The sequence below is a fragment of the Dipodomys merriami genome, unplaced genomic scaffold (assembly GCF_024711535.1).
Source record: "Dipodomys merriami isolate MVZ:Mamm:240054 unplaced genomic scaffold, mDipMer1.0.p SCAF_34, whole genome shotgun sequence".
NCBI lineage: Eukaryota > Metazoa > Chordata > Mammalia > Rodentia > Heteromyidae > Dipodomys > Dipodomys merriami.
The window spans coordinates 13,056,597-13,073,692 of NW_027204937.1; the positions used below are offsets into that span (position 1 = coordinate 13,056,597).

The following is a 17,096-nucleotide window of genomic DNA, read 5'->3' on the forward strand; positions in this document are numbered from 1 at the left end:
GCGCTTGCCTTGCATGCATGAGGCCCTGGGTTCAATTCCTCAGCACCACATAAGCAAAAAGAAAAAAAAAAAGCCAGAAGTGGCGCTGTGGCTCAAGTGGTAGAGTGCTAGCCTGGAGCTGAAGAGCTGAGGGACAGTGCCCAGGCCCTGAGTTCAGGCCCCACGACTGGACCCAAAAAAAAAAAAAAAAAAACCAAAATAAAAAAAAAACAACAAAATGAAACGAGAAAAAAAAACAAAGAAAAAAAATGAAACAAGAAAAACAATTGCCCTGGGGCTGAGAAGGTGGCTCAGTGGTAGAGCACTTGCCTTACATGCATGAGACCCTGGGTTCAATTCCTCAGCACCACATAAGCAGAAAAAAAAAGCTGGAAGTGGTGCTATGGCTCAAGTGGTAGAGCACTAGCCTTGAGCTGAAGAGCTGAGGGACAGCGCCCAGGCCCAGAATTCAGGCCCCATGACCAGACCCCCCCCGCCAAAAAAAAAAGAAAAACAATTGCCCTACAACTATAAAAACTCCTACAAGAAAATGGAAACAGTTTCACATTGGTATGGACAAAATTAGTCATATACAACAAAAACAAAAATAGACAAGTAAGGTTGTCTCAAACAAAATGTCACTACACAAGCTGGGCGCTGGTGGCTCTGCTTGTAATCTGAGCTACTCAGGAGGCTGAGATCTGAGGATCAAGGTTCAAAGCCAGCCTGGGCAGGAAAGTCCGTGAGATTCTTACTGCAATAAATCACCAGAAAACCGGAAGTGGTGCTGTAGCTCAAGTGGTAGAGTGCTTGCCTTGAGCTGAAGAGCTGAGGGACAGCGCCCAGGCCCATAGTTCAAGCCCCACAACTGACACACATACACAAAAATTACTGCACAACAAAATGAGCAAAGAGAAAAGCCAAATAGTAATAGAAAAAATAAGCCATATGTTTAATAAAGGATTATATATAAGGAACTCAACTCAGTAGTGTTATTTATCTCAATTAAAAAAAAAAATAGCCAGGGCTGGGAAGGTGGCTCAGTGGTAGAGCGCTTGCCTTGCATGCATGAGGCCCTGGGTTCGATTCCTTAGCACCACATAAGCAAAAAGAAAAAAAAGCCGGAAGTGGCACTGTGACTCAAGTGGTAGAGTGCTAGCCTTGAGCTGAAGAGCTGAGGGACAGCGCCCAGACCCAGAGTTCAGGCCCCATGACTGGACCCAAAAAAACAAAACAAAAAACAAAAAATAAGTAAGTAAATAAAGGCTCAGGAGTGAACAGAATGTTTTTAAAAAAAAAAAAATAGCCAGGCACTGGTGGCTCATGCCTGTAATCCTCGCTACTCCGGAGGCTGAGATCTGAGGATCAAGGTTCAAAGCAAGCCTGGGCAGAGAAGTCTGTGAGACTCTTATCTCCAAAAAAACACCAGAAAACTGGAAGTGGAGCTGTGGCTCAAGTGGTAGAGTGCTTGCCTTGAGCTGAAGAGCTCAGGTACAACACCCAGGCCTAGAGTTCAAGCCCCACAACCAACAAAAAACAAGGAAAACCCAAGCATGGGAGTCCACACTGTGATCTCATCACTCAGAAAGCTGAAGATGCAAGTCTATATAGCAATACCTATCTCAAAAAACAAAGAAAGAAAGAAAGAAAGAAAGAAAGAAAGAAAAAAGAAATATGCTGGGCTTGACTCACACACAGAAAAAAAAGGGAGAAAGAGGGGCAACAAATATACATATCTCAAAAGAAGACATACAAATTAGACACTGGTTGGTGGCTCACACATTTGTAATCCTAACCATGCTGAGATCTGAGGATTGCGGTTCAAAGCAGCGAAGTTCATAAGAAAGACTTATTGCCAATTAATAACACCCAAAAAGCCAGAAGCAGAGCTGGGGCTCAAGTGGTAGAGCACTGGTTTCGAGCTGAATAAGCTCAGAGACAGTGACCAGGTCCTGAATTCAAGCCCAGGACTAGCAATAAAAAGGAAGAGGAATGGGAAGGTGGCTCAGTGGTAGAGTGCTTGCTTTGCATGCATGAGGCCCTGGGTTCGATTCCTCAGCACCACGTAAACAGAAAAAGCCGGAAGTGGCACTGTGGCTTAAGTGGTAGAGCACTAGGCTTGAGCTGAAGAGCTGAAGAGCACAGCACCTAGGCCCAGAGTTGAAGCCCCACAACCAACAAAAGAAAAATAAAAAAGAAGACATAGAATGGTCCATACATTCATGAGAAATTACTGAACATCACCAGTCATTAGAGATTTTGAATTTAAAGGCATAATGAGATACTGCTTCTTAACTTTTAGGACATTTACTACAAAGATGAAAGATAAGTACTGGCAAGGGAACACTTGTACACTGTGGGAATGTAAATTAGTATAGCCATTATGGAAACCAGTGTGGTGGCTGCTCAAAAAACTGAGAATAGAGTTACCATCATCCAGGTGTGTATACATCCACGCCCCTATGTTCATTTGCTACCAAGGTGGTAACTTATGGATAAATGGTTAAAGAACATGTAGTCTTAGCTGGGTGCCAGTGGCTCAAGCCTGTAATCCTAGTTATTCAGGAGACTAAGATCTGAGACTCATAGAAGCTAGCCATGGCAGGAAAGTCCGTGAGACTCTTATCTCTGATTAAATATTAAATTATAATAATGCTTATAATTTAAAGTAATATAGTTTAAATATTGTGTAAAATATAGGAAATTTAACATGCCTTCTTACAAAAATGATATCTCACATTGTATTCTATAAATAAATACAGTTAGTATTGGTTTATTTGAAAAGTAGTAGTATTCTTTTTTTTGGGGGGGGTGTCGGTTGTGGGGCTTGAACTCTGGGCTTGGGCACTGTCCCTGCGCTCTTCAGCTCAAGGCGAGTGCTCTACTGCTTGAGCCACAGTGCCACTTCTGGTTTTCTAGTGGTTTATTGGAGATAGTTTCACAGCTTTTCCTGCCTGGGCTGGCTTTGAACTGCAATCCTCAGGTCTCAGCCTCTGAGTAGCTAGAATTACAGGAGTAGTAGTATTCTATGACTAAAAATGAAGGATGTAGGCCAAGCTTACACCTATAATCCTAGCTACTCAGGAGGCTGATTGCAGTTTGTGATTCAAAGCCAACCTGAGCAGCAAATCCCTTAAGACTTTTATTTCCAATTAATCACCAAAAAGCTGGAAGTAGGCCTATGTGTTAGAGTACTAGCTTTGAGCACAAAAGCTCAGGTATAGTGCCCAGGCCTTGAGTTCAAGCCCCAGGATTGGCACACACACACACAAAAAAGATGCCAGATCAAATTGTTTGGATTCAAATGTTGAGAAGGTTACTTAACCTCTCTAAGCCTTGGTTTTTCCATCTATAAAATAAGAGTGATAAACTGGTGCCCATGGCTTATGACTGTAATTCTAGCTTTTCAGAAGGCTGAAACCCAGAGCCCAAGGAGAAAAGTTCAATAGACTCCATCTCAAAAATAAACAGCAAAAAAGTGTGATGGAGACATGGCTTAAATGTTAGAATACTAGCCTAGCAAGATACAAGTAAATAAAAATGACAGAAAATGGGACTGATAATGTGTCTTAGTGGTAGAGTGCTTGTCTAGCATGTATGAAGCCCTAGGTTTGATTCCTCAATACCACCTAAACAGAAAAAGAAAAAAAAGGCTGGGAGTGGTGCTGTGGCTCAAGTGGTAGAGTGCTAGTCTTGAGCAAAAGAAGCTCAGGGACAGTGTCCAGGCCCTGAGTTCAAGCCCCAGGACTAGCAAAAACAATAAAAAGGAAAAGAAAAGAGAGTAAATAGTAATAGAATTGTTATTTAAGGTTAAGTACAATGAATAGTATCTGACTTGTGGTAAATTCTCAGCTAATATTGGCTATTATTATTTGCTTATTTTCCTTTGGCCATATCTTTCAGTGGCCTATTATAGGCTTTCTTTTATTCCTTTATTCATGCACCAAATGTTTCTTGTTTCTTCCTTCCTTCGTTCCTTCCTTCCTCCCTCCCGTCCTCCCTCCCTTCCTCCCTTCTTCCCTCCCTTCCTTCCTTCCTTCCTGTCTCTTTTTCTTTCTTTCCTTCTTTCTTTTTTTCTTCTTTCTTCCTTTTAAATGATACTATAGTTTTAAACTCTGGGCCTATGCCTGCTAAGTAGGTGCTCTACTACTTAAGCTACACCTTTAACCAGTTTGGCTTTTACTTTTTTTATTTTTATTTTTGTTGGTCATGGGGCTTGAGTTCTGGGCCTGAGTGCTATCCCTCAGCTCTTTAGCTTAAGACTAGTGCTCGGGCTAGGAAGGTAGCTCAGTGGTAGAGCTTGCCTTGCATGTAGGAGGCTCTGGGTTCGATTCCTTAGCACCACATAAAGCAGAAAAAGCAGAAGTGGTGCTGTAGCTCTAGTGGTAGGGTGCTAGCCTTGAGCTGAAGAGCTGAGGGATAACACCCAGGCCTAGAGTTCAGGCTCCACAACTGGCAAAAAAAAAAAAAAGACTAGACCACCTGAGCCACAGGGCCATTTCCGTTTTTCTGGTGGTTAATTAGAGATGAGTCTCACAGACTTTCCTGCCTGGGCTGGCTTTGAACCATGATCCTCAGACCTCAGTCTCCTGAATAGCTAGGATTACATGTGTGAACCACAGGCGCTTGTCTCATTTTTATTTTATTTTTTTTGTGCCTTTTACTTTTTTTTTTTTTTTTGGTCCTGGGGCCTGAACTCTGGGCCTGGGCACTGTCCCTCAGCTCTTCAGCTCGAGGCTAGTGCTCTACCACTTGAGCCACCACCCACACTTCCAGCTTTTTCTGCTTATGTGGTGCTGAAGAATCAAACCCAGGGCCTCAATGCATGCAAGTCAAGCACTCTACCACTGAGCCACCTTCCCAGCCCTGGCTTTTACTTTTTGATTAGGGTTAGACACACACACACACACACACACACACACACACAATTACAATATCACACACACACACACACACACACACAGAGAAAATTACAATGTTATCCATGGTATCCTTTGCATCCTGATGTGGACTTGTTGTTCTGTATAAGCCTTCTGTCTCAAATATACATCAGTCCAAAAGCAAAAAGGGATTACTTTTTATAAGGTTCTTCCAGTTGCTTTTATATTGTTATTTTGTGTGTATGTGTATATGTCATTACTTCCCTTGTGTACTCTGAATACAGCAAAAAGAAATTATCCTAACTAGTGGCCTGAAACAAACAAAAGTCTTGTTACCCAGTAGAATATAGAAGCAGCAGAAACATTTATTGTATTACTGTAGGGCTCCTAAGTAGCAAACTGAGCATGACTATGATCCAATTTCAAAGTCCTTACAACTTATGTCTTCTAAATGCTTTCTAGTTATCTTAACAATTTACTGTTAACAGTTAGTAATCATTTAATTTGCTCCACTATATCTAGTAGTCTATTTTCAGGCTATACAGACTCTAAATTCTCTTTTATAAGTATAAAAACTGAGGCAGAAGTTTGAACCAGAATCTCCCCCCAAGTTGTGTTTATTAGATTTATATTAGAACGAATCTGTCACTTGGAACCATGTCATTTTCACAGATGTGCCTCTTGGCAGCTGGCCCTGAAGGGATGTTGCTGAGCAGTTGAAACTTCTGTTTCCCTCTTAGTTTCATCTAGCCAGAGTATCTTCACTTTTAAATCTGTTTTATATTGACTTTCTGTATGAGTTTTTTGTTGTTTGTTTTAACATTAATGGGTTTGAACTGAGAATCTCGTACTTGCTGGGTAGGAACTCTACCACTTGAGCCATGTCCTAGCCCTTTTGGTTTTCATTTATTTTTCAGACAGGTTCTCAGACTTTTACTTGGGCTGTTTTTGCACCCTGATCCTCGTGCCTCCATCTCCTGAGTAGCTGAGATTACAATGGTATATCACCACCCCTGGTGGTCTTACTGTGTAGCCTAGGCTGGGCTCAAACTCTCATCTTGCTGCAGCTTTTGAGGGCTGTGGTGCCATCATGAGTTTGGAAGAAAAGACTCCTTGCTTAAATAGACAGACAGATGGATCCCAAAACAAAACAGAAAATTACTGCGTTAGTGATTTGGAAAGTCTCCTTGAATAAGAAGTGTCTTGGTGTGACCTGCCAAGAGAGTAAGCATCTAATCTTCTGGACATGTCTTATGCTGCCAGAGATATTGTGTGTCCAGCAAACCAGTGAAACGAACTTTTGCAGTTTTTTTCTCTTTTCTTAAACCCTGGCCTTCTTATTTTCCTTTTTTTTTTTTTTTTAATCTCTCTTCCTCCTAAGATTTCTATTTGGAAAGAAACAAGGGAGCCTGGTGAGTTATTGAGTCAGGAGGTGTATACATTTTATTCATGCATGTATAATTTTTTATACATGAATACAATAAAGATTGGTTGTTTTATTACTTGGTCTAAATCATCAGTTAAGAAAAACAATAAAGTACTTTGTTGAATGCAGGGACTGATTTTTTTGGGCCTCTTTTGAATAAGTTTGATTATGCCAGGAAGTCTTGTGCTCAAGATCTGTAACCCAGTTCCATGCCCTGATCATTTCCATTTGCCCCAGTGGTCTTTTTGAGGATCTGTACCAGAATTTGCTCTCATACTATTTTTTTTAAATCAGTTGTGGGGCTTGAACTAAGGCCTGGGCACTGTCTCTGAGCTTTTTTGCTCAAGATAGCATTCTACCACTTTGAGCTACAGCACTACTTCTGGTTTTCTAGTGGGTAATTTGGAGAAGAGTTTCATGGAGACTTCTTACTTGGGCTGGCTTCAAATTGTGATCCTCAGATCTCAGCCTACTGAGTAGCTAGGGTTACAGGCCTGAGCTACAGGCCTGTGCCTGGCCTCTCATGCCTTTTTGTTAGGGTTGTATTGTGTGTGTGTGCGTGTGTGCGCGTGTGCATAAGTGCAGCTGTGTGCACAGGTGCATAGACACACACATCCATGTGTGCCCCAAGTGGGGCTTGAACTCAAGACTTGAGTGCTATTCTTAGCTCTTTTGCTCAAGACTGTTATTCTGCCACTTCAGTCACAGTTCCACCTCTGACTTTTTTTTGTTGGTTAATTGAAAATAAGAATCTTACATACTTTATTTTCTGCCTGAACTTTCTTCAAACTGGGATCCTTATATCTTAGTCTTTTGAGTAGCTAGGATTACAAGTGTGAGCCACCAGAGCTCAGCTTAATTTTTTTGTTGTTGTTGTTTTTCTTAATGCTGTGAGAAATTTAATATTTTTAGACACCTTTTTAAAAAAACAAAACAAAATAATCTCTCTAGTTGCCAGTAGATTATGGTTGTAATCCTAGCTACTCAGGAGGCTGAGATCTGAGGATCACAGTTCGAAGCCTGCCCAGGCAGAAAAGTTCATGAGATTCTTTTTTTTTTTTTTTGGTCAGTCGTGGGGCTTGAACTCTGGGCCTGGGCACTGTCCTTCATCTCTTCAGCTCAAGACCAGCACTCTACCACTTGAGCCACAGCACCACTTCCGGCCTATTCTGTTTATATGGTACTGAGGAATCGAACCCAGGGCTTCATGCATGTGAAGCAAGCACTCTACCACTGAGCCACCTTCCCAGCCCGGGAGCCACCTTCTCATAAGATTCTTATCTCCAGTAAACTACTCAGGAAAAGCCAGAAGTGGCACTGTGGCTCAAGTGGTAGATCACTAGCCTTGAGCACAAAGAGGCTCAGGGACAGTGCCCAGGCATGAGTTCAAGCCCTAGGATCGGAAAAAAAATCTCATGGAATTTATTATTACCTGATAATACAAGGGTCATCAGAACTGTGCACAGGACTTCTCAACAAGGCTCATCAAACAACACAAACAGATCTTTCCTTAGATTTCCAGCAACACACACACACACACACACACACACACACACACACACACACACACACACACACACACACACACACACACACACGTATAGGATTCCTAGTAACTTTTTACTTCACTGATCATTTCTAGTTGGAGACACTTTGAAGTAGAATAATACCTCCTTTTAGCATGATCCTACCCCGTTTTCTTGAATCTGTTTTAGAATGAATTTCTTCTGCATCATTTAATACAAGGTTCATGTATTCATCAAAACCAATGATATAGCCCTTTAGCTACATACTTACTTGCTCATAGAGCCACGCCTGAACTTGAGATCTATTTTGTAAATATCTGAAGATGAGGTTGATGGGTTGCACCATCACCTTCTGCACCTTTTGGCCCTGGCCATGATGTGACATGATGAAATCTTACCTAGACTCCCCATTCATATTCTCCTTTTTGGGGTGGGGTGGGGTGGTACTGGAGATTTAAAGTTGGAGCCTTGCACTTGCTTAGCAAGTGCTCTACCATGCCTCTAGTATTATTTGCTTTAATTTTTTTTTTCCAGATATGGTCTTACTTTTGCTTGGGCTTGGCCTTGGACTATGATCTTCCTGCTTCTGCCTCCTGAGTAGGTGGGATTATTGGCATGCACAACAATATCTTGCTACTGCATACATTTTTATTTTTTTACTGCATACATTTTTTAGGCTACCTTCTGGCCTCTTAGTTCTCTCCCCCTCTCCCCCCCTTTGGTGCCAGTACTGAGACTTAAAGTCAAGGCCTTTTGCTCTCACTCGGTCTTCTTGCTTATGGCTTCTGCTATACCACTTGAGCCATACTTCTAGTTTCAGGTTTTTTTTTTTTTTTTGGTTGGTTGTGGGGCCTGCACTCTGGGCCTGGGCCCTGACCCTTAGCTCTTCTGCTCAAGGCTAGTGCTCTACCACCTGAGCCACAGCATCACTTCCGGCTTTTTCTGCTTATGTGGTGTAAAGGAATCAAACTCACCAAATATTTAGTTGGAACTACCCAGTCCAGCCCTGTTGTAGATAATACCTTTGCTGAATACAAGAGACTAGAGGCCTGTTGTTTCCAAGCTCCTTAAGTAACACCTTCTACATGTTAAGAGACAGGGCTGGGCCTATGCCGGCAATCCCAGGTACTTAGGAAGTAGAGACAGAAAGATTGTGCTTTAACATCCTATCTGAAAACATACTAAAAAGAAAAAAAAGATTGAAAGCATGGCTCGATAGTAGAGCACTTCCTCTAACAAGATTGAGGCCCTGAGTTTAATCCCAAGTTCAGCAAAAAAAGAAAAAAAAGTACATGGTTCATTCCATAGGATTCAGTATGGTTTAGGCAAGCTGAGGTTTCTTATTTTTCATCTTGTGCCTGGTTGAAGCTCTGTAAAAACCTATAACTGATGAAAATTAAGGCTAATACAATAAGCCAAATAGAGCATTCAATGGCTAGAACCATATGGTAGCTGGGGAGGTGGAGAGGAGTCGTTGCATTAAGAGGCAATGGGATTTTCTAGTAGATATGGAGTGGAATATTAGCATGGCTTTCTTTGGCCCAGTGCCAGTGGCTTACACCTGTAATTCTAGCTACTCAGGAGGCTGAGATCTGAGGATCACAGTTTAAGACCAGCCCCTAGAAATGTCCATAAAACTCTTCCTCAGTTAGCTACCAAAAAGCCAGAGCTGTGGCCTTAAGCAAAAAAATCTAAGGGACAACATCTAGGTGCTGAGTTCAATTCCCAATACCAGCACCAAAAAAAAAAAAAAAAAAAAAAAATTTAAAAAGAAGGAAAAAAAGAAAAAAAAGATAGCTTTCTTAGGTTTTTAACTTGAAGAATTGGATTATCAGTAACAGCCCTGTGAAAAACTATGGGGAACAGGTTTTTGTACTAAAAGATGAGATGAAAGTTGGCAGTTGGACAAACAAGTCTAGAATTCAGAGGAGGAAAGGTTCAGGAACTTGAAACAAATTATATAAACTCAATTATCTCTATTGTCTTATCTTTGAACTAGGGAGTAGTAATAGTACTGCTATATTATACTGTTGGGGAATTAAATGAATAATGTGCATAAATAATTTATCACAAGGTAAAGACACTAAATCTAAAATATTATTATAATCTGATACATCATATATTGAGGTTATACAGTTAGCTTAAAGGTCAAGGATAAAGATCTAGAAAGGTTTGGTAGCACTGGCCTATAAAACAGCACTAAGGGGCTGGGAAGGTGGCTCAGTGGTAGAGTGCTTGCCTCCCATGTATGAGGCTCTGGGTTTGATTCCTTAGCACCACATAAACAGAAAAAAGTCGGAAGTGACACTATGGCTCAAGCAGTAGAGCACTAACCTTGAGCTGAAGAGCTCAGGGACAGCGCCCAGGCCCAGAGTTCAGCCCCCATGACCAAAATAAAAACAAAAACAAAACAAACAAAAAACCAGCACTAAGGAGGCTGAGGCAGAAAGATTGTGAGTTGGAGGCCAATCTAGACTATATAAGAAGAGTGTACCTGGGTCTGGGAAGGTGGCTCAGCCATAGAGTGCTTGCCTTGCATGCATGAGGCCCTGGATTCAATTCCTCAGCACCACATAAACAGAAAAAAAGCCAGAAGTGGCGCTGTGGCTCAAGTGGTAGAGTGCTAATCTTGGACTGAAGAGCTAAGGGACAGTGCCCAGGGTACAGGCCCCACTGACCAAAAAAAAAAAAAAAAAAAAGAATAGTGTACCTCAGATTAAAGATCTAATCTTAACTTCACCGTTTATGAGTTCTGTACCATTGAGCAAGCCACTTTTTCTGTCTTTAGTTTCCTTTTCTGTAAAGTGAAGGTAATACTAGTACCAAAAACAAATGCTTTTATAATATTTAAATGAAAAGCTGGGTGCTGATGGCTCACGCCTGTATTCCTAGCTACTCAGGAGGCTGAGATCTGAGGATCCCAGTTCAAAGCCAGCCCAGGCAGGAATGTCTGTGAGACTCTTATCTCTAATTAACCACCAGAAAACTGAAAGTGGCTGTGGCTCAAGTGGTAGAGTGCTAGCCTTGAGCTCAGGACAGTACTCAGGCCCAGAGTTTAAGCCCCATGACAAAAAAAAAAAAAAAAAAAAGATTTAAATGAAGTAATCTTTGAGTTTTGTGTCTGACACATCTTTAGTACTCAATAAATACCTACATTACCATCATTCTTGTGTGTGAATTCCATTAGGAAGGGATCATCATGTTTATTTCTGATGCCTCACCCATCCCATTTGCCTGATACTGAGCGTAATATATATGTGACAGGCAATAAAAAAAAAAAAGGCTAAGTGGTAGAGCACTTTCCCATGATGTATGAGGTCCTGGGTTTGATCCCTAGCATCATAAAAAAAAAAAAAAAAAAAAAAAAAACAGCCTCCTGAATGTTCTTTCTTTCTTTTTCTTTTCTTTTCTTTTTTTTCTTGGTCATGGGGCTTGAGCTCTGGGCCTGCGTGCTGTCCCTCAGCTCTTCAGCTCAAGGCAAGCGCTCTACCACTTGAGCCACAGTGCCACTTCTGGTGTTTTTTGTGTATGTGGTACTGAGGAATTGAACCCAAGGCCTCATGCATGCGAGGCAAGCACTCTACCACTGAGCTACCTTCCAGCCCAATGTTCTATTTTTCTGCACCCTTGCACGTAGTAAATGCATGACACATGATCCTTAGGATGAACTGAAGTTTTCTGTCTTCTATACACTTGTTCTACTTTGAGAGAGGGAGAAGAAATAAATCATTGTGGGAATATTGTTTAAGAAGTATGCTCAAGGCTGGGAATGTGGCTTAGTGGTAGAGTGCTTGCCTAGCATTCATGAAGTACTGGGTTTGATTCCTGAGTATCACATAAGCAGAAAAAGCCAGAAGTGGGGCTGTGGCTCAAGTGGTAGAGCACTAGCCTTGAGCACAGAGGCTCAAGGACAGAGCCCAAGCCCTGAGTTCAAGGCCCAGAAAAAGAAGTATGCTCAAAAGAGTGAATAAATGCAGCAATGGCACTTACTAGATACTATATTGAAAACGAACTATACTACTTAAGCATGGGAATGGGAGGGAAAAACTGGGAGAGAACAAGAAATGTTCTCTTAAGCTGGCACTAGTGGCTCATGCCTATAATCCTAACTACTCAAGAGGCTAAGATCTGAGGATGGCCTTTCAAAGTTAGCATGGGCAGAAAAACCCGTGATATTCTTTCTTTTTTTTTTCCTCTCCCCGCCCCCCCCCCCCCCCCCCAAGTCCTGGGGCTTGAATTCAGGGCCTGGGCAATGTCTCTGAATTTATTTTGCTCAATGTTAGCACTCTACCACTTGTGCCACAGCACCACTTCTGGCTTTTTCTGTGTATGTAGTACTAACAAATGGAACCCAGGGCTTCATGCATGCTAGGCAAGCACTCCACCACTGAGCCACCTTCCCAGCCCCCAGTTAGGCATTCTTGTGTGAGTGTATGTGTGTGTGATGTATTGAACTCAGGGCCTCATGCATCCTAAACATGTGCTCTACCACTTGAGTCTCACTTCCAACTCTTTTTTTTTTTTGGCAGTCGTGGGGCCTGAACTCTGGCCCTGGGCGCTCTCCCTCAGCTCTTCAGCTCTTCAGTTCAAGGCTAGCCCTCTGCCACTTAAGCCATGGCACCACTTCCGTTTTTTTCTGCTTATGTGGTGCTGAGGAATTGAACCCAGGACCTCATGCATGCAAGGCAAGCACTCTACGGCTGAGCCACCTTCCCAGCCCCTAACTCTTTACTTTAGTTTTAGGGTCTCACATTTTTGCCCAGGGCCAGCCTTAGACTGTATTCTTGTTACCTCTGCCTTCTACATAGGATCACATGCATGTGCCATTGCTCCTAGCTTTTTTCTTTCTGGAGCCACACCTCTATTACTTTTTCTTTAAATTCTAATTAATTGGAGATAAGAGATTTGCAGATTTGTTGTCTGTCCTGGCTGGCTCCAAGCCACAATTCTCAGATCTCAGCTAGGATTATACAGGTATGAGCCACTAGCATCTAGCTCCATTTTTTTTTTAATGAATCAAATGATTACTTATTATTGAAAAACTAACTGGCCTGTTTTCTTCTACTTTTTTTTTTTTTTTGGTCAGTCATGGGGCCTGAACTCTGGGCCTAGTACTGTCCCTCAGCTCTTACAGCTCAAGACTAGTGCTCTACCACTTGAGCCACAGTGCCATTTGTGGCTTTTCCTACTTACATGGTGCTGAGGAATCAAACCTAGGGCCTCATGCATGCAAAGCAAGCACTCTACCACTGAGCCACCTTCCAAGCCCTCTTCCTTACTTATCAAAGGATTGAACATAGTCTTTGGAGCTAAGCATTCAAATTCTCATAGCTTTTCCAACCTTTGTCAACCTTTGTAGTACATATAAAGCATGTAGCACAGTTTTCAGATCCTTGTTAGGCAAGCAGTAATGATCATTTTATTAACACCTTTGATATAATGGTCACAGAACTCTTCTTATTAAGTGTTGTTCTTTAGTCTTGAGGAGATCCATGTCTAACAGTGGTAGTGTTGTCTATATGTTTGGTTGTTGGTTAGTTTATTTTTTCAAATGAGAATGAAGATAGCTAGATATATTTTAGATTGCTGTTTCACCTTTCCTTTTATCTTTGTTTAGATAATAAACTTTTGGGGATGGTCAACATTTCAATTTAAATATTTGCCTCTGAGCTTTATATAGAATTGTTAGTTCAATAAATATTTGACTAGCTGAATGTGGATGCCACAAAGGAACATGTTAATGTTACTTTCCTTGTGCCTGTTTATACAGAGTATAAGCCTAAAGCCTATCTTACATCTGTGAACATTATAACACAGGATAGTGACCCAGTAAAAAATTTTTATGTACCCATTATTAGTTTTCTCTTGGCTCCAGAAATCTGAAATGGGGTTTGTTCGGGGTAAAATCATTGTGTCCACAGAGCTACAGTCCTTTTTAAAGGTAAGGACTTTGTCAGCTGCTAGTTTTTGCTCCCATTCCTTGTTATCTTCAAAACTAGCAATGACAGGTTGAATCTTTCCCATATTGCATCACTCAGATACTCTTTGTCTTCTTCCTACAAGGACTTGGGTAATCACAATACTCCACCTTCATAAACCAAGATAATATTCCTATTTTAAGTCAGCTGACCAGCAACTTCCTTCTTTCCTTCCTTCCTTTTTTCTTTTCTTTCTGCCCACTCTTGCCTTTCATTTTTTTTTTGGCAGATATTTTGGGGAGTGGCTTGCTATGTAGCCCAGGTTAGCTTCAAACTCAAAATCCTCTAGTTTCTGACTCCCAAGAGTTGGCATAAATTTGTGCTACCACACTTACCTGTTTAATTTTCATTGTTTTCTTTGCAGTTATTTATTTAGTTTTTTTTTTTTTTTCGGAGGGTCCGGTCGTGGGGCCTGAACTCTGGGCCTGGGCGCTGTCCCTCAGCTTTTCACCTCAAGGCTAGTGCTCTACCACTTGAGCCACAGTGCCACTTCTGGCCTTTTTTTCCTTCTGCTTATGTGGTACTGAGGAATTGAACCCAGGGCCTAATGCATACAAGGCAAGCACTCTACCACTGAGCCACCTTCCCAGCCCCTTATTTAGGTTTTTTGGTGCTAGTACCTGAGCTTGAACTCCAGGGTATCAGGCTCTTATATAACTTGTTTGCTCATGTCAGGTGCTCTACTACTTGATCCATACTGTCAGTCTAGCATTTTTCTGTTTTCTGGGAGATGGAGTCTTAGAGATTTTTCTACCTAATCTGGCTTCAAACCTCAGTGCACCAGGTCTCAACCTCCCAGGTAGCTAAGATAATAGACATGAACCACTGGCCCCTTTTTTGTGGATCAAACTCAGGGTCCCACACATGTTAGGCAAGTGATCTACCCTAAACTATATCTCCAGGCCTTCCCTTGCCTTCTAACATAACATTTTCAGGTCCAGGGATTAGGATAAGGTATCTCTTGGGAACCAGCAGTCATTATGACTGTAATTTCCCTTTAGGGAACATTTTTTTCTTTTTGGTTAGTCATGGGTAGGGAATATTTTTGAGCATATCCCCATGTGTGTGCTACTATTATCTCATAATTAAATATTAGTAAAGCTAAATTTCTCTTTTTATATAAAAGTTCTAGGGCTGGGAAGGTGGCTTAGTGGTAGAGTGGTTGCCTTGCATGCATGAAGCTCTGGGTTCGATTCCTCAGCGCCACATACAAAGAAAAAACCAGAAGTGGCGCTGTAGCTCAAGTGGCAGGGTCCTAGCTAAAGAGCTGAGGGACAGTGCCTTGGCCCAGAGTTCAGGCACTATGACCAACCAAAAAGAAAAAAAAAGAAAAATCTTTTTTTTTTTTTTTTTTTTGTGCCTGTCCTGGGTCTTGAACTCAGGGCCTAAGCACTGTCCTTGACATTCTTGCTCAAGGCTAGTACTCTACCACTTGAACCACAGCACCACTTCTGGCTTTTTCTATTTGTATGATATTGAGGAACCTAACCCAGAGCTTTATGCATACTAGGCAAGCACTCTACCACTAAGCCACAAGGAATAAGAATTTAAAAAAATTTTTTTTCTTAGTTGTGGGTCTTTACTTTGGGCCTGAGTACTGTCTCTCAGCTCTTCAGCTCAAGGCGAGTGCTCTACCACTTGAGCCACAGCCCCACTTCTAGTTTTCTGATGGTTAATTGCAGATAAGAGTCTCATGGGCTTTCCTGCCGGGGCTGGCTTTGAACCATGATCCTCAGATCTTATCCTCCTGAGTAGCTAGGATTACAGGTGTAAACCATCAGCGCCTGGCAAAATAAGATTTTTTAAATTGAATATTATTAATATTATATAGGGACTATAGTTCTATAAGTTAGGTTGTGAGTACAGTGCTTCTTTTTTGTTGTTGTTGTTGGTCATGGGGCTTGAACTCTGGGCGTGGTACTGTCTCTGAGCTCTACAGCTCAAAGCTTGTGCTCTACCACTTTGAGCCACAGCACCACTTCTGGCCTTTTCTGCTTATGTGGTGCTGAGGAATCAAACCCATGGCCTCATGCATGTGAGGCAAGCACTCTACCACTGAGCCACCTTCTCAGCCCTAGTACAGTGCTTCTTGACAATGTTACTGCTTCCTTTATTCTCTGCCATTTTCTCCCTCTTGTCCCTACCTTCCAATTACATGGTTCATTTTTTACATAGTGTACATTGAATATAATGACTATATTTGTTCACCTTTCCTCCCTCTATTCTTGTGTTTCCCCACTTTCCCCCCAAAGAAACATGTTTCCATTTCCTAGTATTCCTTTTGATAAACAGTATTTTAGTAGTTCAGAGGAGTTATGCCTTCGGATTCTTCCCTTAAGTATGCCTTCCTTTAATCAATTTGTTTGTGTATAAATGCATTGAGCCCTGTATATGTTATCATGAATAGTTGTACTTTGAGATCTAGCTTGAACATATAAGAGAAAACATTCACTATTTGTCTCTGTGAGCCTAGCTTACTTTATGTAACATGATTTGTTCTAGCTTCAACCATTTAAAAATATGGAATGAGGGCTGGGAATGTGGCTTAATGGTAGAGTGCTTGCCTAGCATGCATGAAGCCCTGGGTTTGATTCTTCAGTACCATATAAACAGAAAAAGCCAGAAGTGGTAATGTGGCTCAAGTGGTAGAGTGCTAGCATTGAGCACAAAGAGGCTCAAGGACAGTGCTCAGGCCCTGAGTTCAAGCTCCAGGACTGACCCAAAAAAAAAAAAAAAATATATATATATATATATATGAAACAATTCATGAGTATATGTGTCATCCTGTGCAAAGAGGCTATGCTAATCTTCTCTGTATATTCCAATTTTAGTATATGTGCTGCTGAACCAAGCACAGAATAAGAATTTTAAATTAAACTTCAGTAAATATTTACTGAGCACTATAAGCAAGATAATATTTTTTTTTTTTTTTTTTTTTTTTTGCCGGTCATGGGTCTGGGCGCAGTCCCTCAGCTCTTCAGCTCAAGGCTAGAGCTCTACCACTGGAGCCACAGCGCCACTTCCGGCTTTTTCTGTTTATGTGGTGCTGAGGAATCGAACCCAGGGCCTCATGCTTGCAAGGCATGCACTCTACCACTGATCTACCTTCCCAGCCCCCAAGATAATATTTTTTAAAATTAATTTATTTTTGTTGGTCGTGGGTCTTGAACCCTGGGCCTGGGTGCTGTCCCTCAGCTCTTTAGCTCAAGGGGAGCACTGTACCACTTGAACCACAGCGCCACTTCCGGTTTCCTGGTGGTTTATTGGAGATAAGTCTCATGGACTTTCCTGCCTGGGCTGGCTTAGA

The 17,096-nt window shown here is 41.6% G+C and overlaps 1 protein-coding gene, 1 non-coding gene and 1 pseudogene across 5 annotated transcripts in view; 1 reads left to right on the forward strand and 2 right to left on the reverse strand.

Moving 5' to 3' along the window:
- The window catches only part of LOC138803403 (dual specificity testis-specific protein kinase 2), a 117,589-nt gene that overhangs the window by 52,178 nt on the left and 48,315 nt on the right, over window positions 1-17,096 (forward strand). The window lies entirely within an intron of this gene.
- On the reverse strand, window positions 7,924-8,196 carry LOC138803260 (small nuclear ribonucleoprotein E-like; annotated as a pseudogene).
- On the reverse strand, window positions 16,538-16,644 carry LOC138803536 (U6 spliceosomal RNA). The gene has a single exon (XR_011364955.1). It is a non-coding gene; the product is annotated as a U6 spliceosomal RNA (small nuclear RNA).